Below are 7,111 nucleotides of genomic sequence, written 5' to 3'. Positions count from 1 at the left end.
CCTGAACCTGTTCAGCCTCCACAAGAGAAGGCTGAGGGGGGATCTAGTGGCCTCTTACAAACTAGTCAGAGGGGACCAGCAAGCACTGGGGGAGTCCCTGTTCCCCTGAGCACTACCAGGAGTGACTAGAAATAAGTCACAAGCTGGCAGAGGGTAGATTCAGACTAGACATCAGGAGGTGCTACTTCACTGTCACAGTGGCTAGGGTCTGGAACCAACTTCCAAGAGAAGTGGTGCTGGCTCCTACCCTTGGGGTCTTTAAGAGGAGGCTAGATGAACACCTTGCCGGGATTATTTGACACCAGTACTCTTTCCTGCCATGGCAGGGGGTCAGACTTGATGATCTGCTCAGGCCCCTTCTGACCCTACCAACTATGAAACTATGTATCACAAGCAAGACCCAGGATGTCATCCTCCTGCTGTATTCAGCCTTGGTGAGGCTGCAGCTGGAGTACTCATCCAGTTCTGGGCTCCACAACTACGGCAGGATGTGGAGAAGCTTGAAAGAGTCCAGAGGAGTGCCACATGCTTGATCAGAGGACAAGAGAACAAGCATAATGGAAAAAGGTTGCAAGCCATGGGACTCTTCAGCATGGAGAAGTGCAGGCTCAGGTGACTTGGTGGTAGCCTATAAGTACATCAGGATCTGGGGGTATGCCTGCTGACCAGAGCACCCCAAAGGATGCCAAGTTTCAATAGTCACAACCTCCTGCAAGACCATTATAGGCTGAATGTAAGGAAAAAATTCGTTACTGTCTAAGCCCTCAAGGCCTGGAATAGACTCCCCCCAGAGGTGGTGCAAATACCTATTCTGGATACTTTTAAGAAACATTTGGATGCTTCTCTTCCCAGATCCTTTGACCCTAGCTGATTTCCTGTCTTTTGGGCAAGGGTCTGGACCCCATGATCTTATGAGGTCTCTTCCAGCCTTAATGTGTATGAAATCTATGAAATCCTTACACCATTCATCCCCATCCCTCCCTCCTCAACCAACAGAGCCCCTCCACCACCCACAATACCCGCCAACTATAAAAAAACCTGCTTACAAGTGGGCAGGGGAAAACTCTTTACAATATTTTGGATCTTCTAGCTCAGAATAGGTGAGGGGGCGAGCTAGGGGGCAGGGTCCCATGGCGGATGTCCAGCACACCGACCCCTAGATGTTTCCTGGGGCTGGGCTCAGGCCAACCCCCTAGTGATAGGGCAGACTGGACACTAAACTTAGTGCCGGGTTGCATTTACATGTGCGTTAATGCATGTTAACTAATCGTGCCTATATTTGATACCTGCATTTGGATAACCTAAATTTTGGCATGATTATCCTAAGTTAATACACAAGAAGTCTGTGCACATGTAGACACAAGCCCATAATGTGCATTAATTTAGGCTAATGAGCATTAACACATCTCATGTAGCTGCACCATCAGTCTTCCAAAAAAATTCACTATACTTTACTACAAGAACAAATGCTTTTAATGTTTTATTGGCTTTGAATCTTTTTCTGACAAAACTTAATCTTTCTACATCACAAAAATACAAAAGGGCTACTCACTCACCTTTTTCTCCTTTTCAAAGCATCTTGTCTTATCTTATTGAGTTTGCTTCTTATGCTTAAAAAGAAAATCCTATGGCAGATAAACACCACTTCTTTGCATAATGGCTATGACAGAATCTGCACCAAATCATAAATCAATTTTCTATTGTAATCTCAATTTTGTCCTATGTGTCAGATATGCAAAGCTTGCCCAAGGCAAGTTTAGTATGTGATATATTCCAGGAACTTACCCTGCCCAGGAAAGATGCTTGTTGTCTTGTTGAAGGGCTATCACAGAGCAATTGAGCAATCTCTTGGCTGCTGATGCAGCCCTGTAAAATCATTGTTTCCCACAGAGCTGCTGCAGATTCTCAGTCTAGGTCCATGTATTTAAGGGTTGTGGGGATTTCTTGCGTGAGGAAAGGCATGTCAACAGTCATGCAAAAAAACCTACACACAACACCTGGCTGAAGAAAGAGAAGGCAAGAGGGGCTTTAGCCTGAAATGCTAAGACTATAGACCACCTATGGGGTCAGGGCAGACTGGAAAGAGAAAAGGTAGAGAAGGGCCTGGATCAGAACTGTTTGTTTGTTTATTTTGCAAGGATTTCTCTCTAATTCTTTTTAAAGACAAAGTTACTGTGCTTAAGAAATTCTTTTGCTAAGCCTTACATTCTTGGCTTTCTTACCCCATTGATCCCAATGGGGTTAAACTAGAAATGGTAGTTCTTACAGCCAAGTAGAAGCCTGGAGAACCATGTGCCAATAGTTCCACAGACTGCTCAGATCAGGAGATCTGAGGGACTAGTCCTAGATTCTGGGATATCTGGATTTGCACATACCCCAGGAGGATGGAGACATAAGTATCTTAGTCTGCTTTACAGACTTAGAACTAGGAATAGGAACACAAGTGACTAAGGTGTGTACCGAAGTTGCTTTTTTCACCATTTCAAGTGCTTTATTGCTGTGACTTAACAGCAATGCATGGCTTTACAGTGCTTTAAAAATGGGTACAGCACCTTAAATTAACCTTTGTTAAATGAGGTATTACATTTGAAGCTCTGTATTTTACAGCACTTTAGCAACCTACAGCGCTTTACATAACGTCTGTATCCCACTCAAATTTCTGAGCAGTGGAGAAGCCCCAGAAGGCTGTGGAACACTCCCTGCCTCCTATCATGGAAAGCAAAAAGATGCTCAGTGGCCCCCTCCCACCTCCAACAAACACTGCACTATGGTCATGTTTAAGAGTGCTGTAACTTTATAGTGCTATAAAACATGTTCAGAGAACTTCTGTACACACTTTAAATTCACATGACTTAAAAGCATGTGTAACCCATAATTTGGATCACTGACATCAGATGGGTATCCATCCACAAAACAAATGGGCTGTAACTGCACTGCATCTGTAACTGTGCTGCATTTTTTTCTGTATTAATTTCATAATAATTTCAAACATAATGGATAAGGGATTTTAATTTTTTTCTGTTATGATTACTCATTAACCAGTATACATTGGCACTGGAATTGTAGTGAGACAACCTACATATGAAATCATGCTCAAAAATTTGATGGAGTCAGAATCTGTAATCTATTCTAGCTCTTGAATACCTGCATAATTTGGCCATGTAGTTTCTAGTAGAGCAGGGATGTCAAACTCATTTGGCCCTCAGGTTCAATTGTCCCATCTCTGGTAGTACGGTAAATGGTGGAGGCATTAACTTCCTTCATGATGGCCCTGCCAACACAGCAACCCTGGCAACCCCAAGAGTTAAAGCTATCACCTCTAGCTCCACTACTGAACTTCCAGCCATATGTATGTCTTCTCTGTAGAGCATTCTTCTGCTCTATGTGAGCTCTTTCTTGGCATAACTAGGCTACAGGCAAATGTGCCTCTGGCCCCTTTAGATAGAGGTACTTTGGGAGTGGAGGTTCATTGGAATATTTCACCATTAGCAAAGAGCCTACTAATCCTGCATCAATGGCACATCTAGAAGCAGCTATAATTGAGTCTGTGGCCGGTCCCAGCTCTGGGGATCCTCTTCCACGTGGGACTCTAATGCAGGAGGAACCTTTGTGTTAAAGCGCCTATTCTGGTCCTTTTGTGGTTTGCTTGACTTTTGTTTTTCTTGCATATTTAATCAACTAAACTTGTTATGTTTTTTCTTCCTGCTAAGGCATAGTTTTATTAGCTCTTGAAGCCCAGTGCCAGGAAAAACAATATTAGTTTTATCTTCATGCTTGGAGGACAAAAATAGCTTCGTGTATCGAAACTGCCAACAACTGATCGTGAGCAGCAGTGGGGTCATGATAAGTAACTCTCACCAGCTGTTGAAACACTCTCCACATGTGTCCTAGTAGTATGCCAAAATATCAGACATCATGTAGTAATGCCAGGAAACAGGATTACCTATCAGCTTTACAGTTTTTGTATGTACTCTGCCCTTTGTCCCTATTTCTTTCCCCATCACAAAAAATTTCAGTCAGGTGTCTACTCTTTAATGGAACATGTGTCTGATCTAAGAGAGGAAAAAACATTCCAAATACCTTATGTTGTAATACAGTAAACTAATTGCATTACATAACTACATACTATTTTCCATTATGTTGTTGAATAGGTATTTGGATACCATGGTGATGAGCATGGTAAGAAAACAGAATAGATCCATATTATAAACTGAGTTGCCTGAGTGGTGGCAAGAAAGTGAGGATAATCCTGACAGAAGTCTGATAGCTTTCTACTATATAGAAGAATATATTCTGCATAGTTTCATGATCTTTCATACTGAAATGACATAAAAGCTTTGTTGGATCAAGCCCAAAAGCCTGATCATGATATAACTGAAATCAATAGGAGGTCATCCATTAAATTTAGTGAAGAGAAAACAGTTGGTCTAAAACATTATACTCCAGACATTGGTAGCATGTCCTAAAGCCTGGAACTGTTCTGGGTTCATTCTTCTTAAAAAAGCAGGAAAAAATGAATTATAATTTGGCAAAGTATTTAGCATCCACTAAAACCCTTAAGCTTCTATCAATAGTTTTGAAAGGTTTCTGCTTCTAAAGTGAAGTAATTAACCAAAGGGAAATTTAATTTCTTTTTGTTCACTGTAGGGAAAATGTGGATATTTCTTAAAATGCAAAAGAGCATAGATGAGAACAGAAAATAAATACAATAGAGAAAGTTACTCCCTCCATTAAGTTACATGATTTCTGTATTCAGTGAATGGAAGCTGGAAGAACTAACGGATGTGCAGAAATATACATATACTTCAGCCTTCATTCTAAAGAAGGATGCCTGGAAATAAAAGATGCAAAGATATACTAACATCATTTGTAAGGACCAATGAAAGCTCTTCATTTGTCAGAACTCTGTTTATTTGTTTATTTTTCAAGGATTTCTCTGATTTCACTGATGATTTTTCTTTTTAATGAAAATGTGCCCCTTGAAAAGGACCTTGATCAAATAAATATGAATTTGAAGACAAGGACTGAATTTGAAGATATTGGGTTGATAGATAATCCTATATTTATGAGTCAGACTAGTTAAACAATTGCAATACTTTTCATAAGGATGATGCAAATATTAAAATTAAAACAACTTGAGGAACCAGTAGACACTACTATACCTTAGGCCTGATTATCTATAGGATGGTATAGATTCAAAAGTTCTGTGTTTATTATCTAAATTGGATTGTCTAGTTTTCTAAGAAAAAAATTAAAAACCCTATAAAATATTGTAACAGCAGAGCTTTAAAAATGAAGTATACCTGATCATTTCATATATGACTTGCAACCCTCTCTCCCCCTGTAGAAAGAAAAATAGAATTGTTTTTCTCTTCTAGAGACTCCAAAGAGTGTTGATTTTGTTTTGTTTTGCTTGAGTGTATTTTTCCTGAGAGAGCCTTGTAAGTTAATGCTTTCTCTTCTGCATCTCAACATTTGTCTCTGTAGTTGTTTCTAACCCTTGTTTCTCAGCTTAGTTCACCAAAGTGAACTATTGTCCTTCTTATTTACTGAAATCTATGATGTAGCAGCTACTGCCACTCTCAGAAATAATGGTCACCATAGGTCTAGGTCATGTGGTGACAAAAATATCTGTTTCTTGACCTTCTTCTTTTCTCTTGCTCTGTGTCTCCTTAGTGCCATCCTATCTGCAGTGGGTTTTTTATTGATGTTTGTTTTCTGAGGTTGACAAGTGTTAAGGCTTGAACCCTGTGTACTTGAGTCAAAGTCTGCCTACCAGTTGAAAAAACTTCCTGAAATGCTACAAAAGTAAAATTTGCTGCTTTTCACTTTTGGGGGGGAAAAAGTGTCTGGTGTCACCCTGTAGAAAACATGTATTACTTTTGTTACTAAATCAATTAGTGTAAAGAGAGGGAGGGGGGAAAGCTATGTATTCATTTTATTAGTTATTAGCATAATTGTATTTGCTACAAGCCTACCATAAGACTTCACAACTTGGGGAGAAAGAGACAAGTGCAATAGGATTTTCCTTGAAAGTTATCTTTAGCTCAGTCTTGTAGGTTATAGAGGAATCGGACATTATGACTCCTACAGGAAGTCAGAATGACAAGTATTTTCTCAGGGTTTAATTAGATTTTCCTCTTTACAACCAAGAACTCAATATCCCTTTCATAAAACACTCTGATAGGATTGGTTTACATGAGCTCAAGAGAATTGTGGGGAAACACTTCACCTAAGTAGGCCAGTGACATGAAAGCATCAGAGACAAACACCTGAAATATAGTAACTCGAAGGCAGATTTTACATGAATAGATTGTGTTTCATTTGTAACAAAACATTTGATATATAGATTTCCACTGGTATTCTTTAGTTTGTAACACTGACACCCCTGACTGCTAAACCTGCTTCTCCATTAGTATACCTCACAGGAATTTTAAAATTTATCAGCCAGCAACACAGGAAAAAGATAAAGCAGAAAAAGAAGCGTGAAAGATTATCTTTTATCACTACCATAGGCCACATCACCAGAATAAATGAAAATCAGTATAATCAAGGGCTCAGAAAATCTGTGCACTAAAGGAAAAATTTGTACAGGAGATTTGTACACAAACAATGCATTTGTTTGCCTATGGGTGTATTTTTTCTGTCTATTTTTAATGCTTGGTGATATATAGGATTTAATAACCATTTTAATAATAAACAATTTCCAGAAATAAGGCTTTTTAGCTACATAGCAAATCATTAATTTCACAAATGATTCTGTGAATACTTATTAATTTGTCTTAATCTTACGTGTAAAATACTTATCTACAAGTATCCCTCTTTGTAATCTCACATGATTCTTGTAGTGTACATCTCAATGGGCACATTTACATATGCAATTAATGTGCCTGAATTTTCTTCACAGAAAATTCGGGGGCATTCAACTTTCCCCTGGCATACATGTGAACATGCATCTGTTGGGTGCATATTTGCTCCCAGGGGATGGGTCCAGATGAGTGCACACATGCCTGTTGTGCACTCAAAGCAGTTTGAGCAGTGCAGACTCTAAATTTGATACTGGGAAATCCCAGTATCAAAAAAGAAAAACAAAACCCTCGGGGGGGGGGGG

Source organism: Crocodylus porosus, unplaced genomic scaffold, assembly GCF_001723895.1.
Source record: "Crocodylus porosus isolate Cpor-Errol unplaced genomic scaffold, CroPor_comp1, whole genome shotgun sequence".
NCBI lineage: Eukaryota > Metazoa > Chordata > Crocodylia > Crocodylidae > Crocodylus > Crocodylus porosus.
This window is presented reverse-complemented; position numbering follows the sequence as displayed.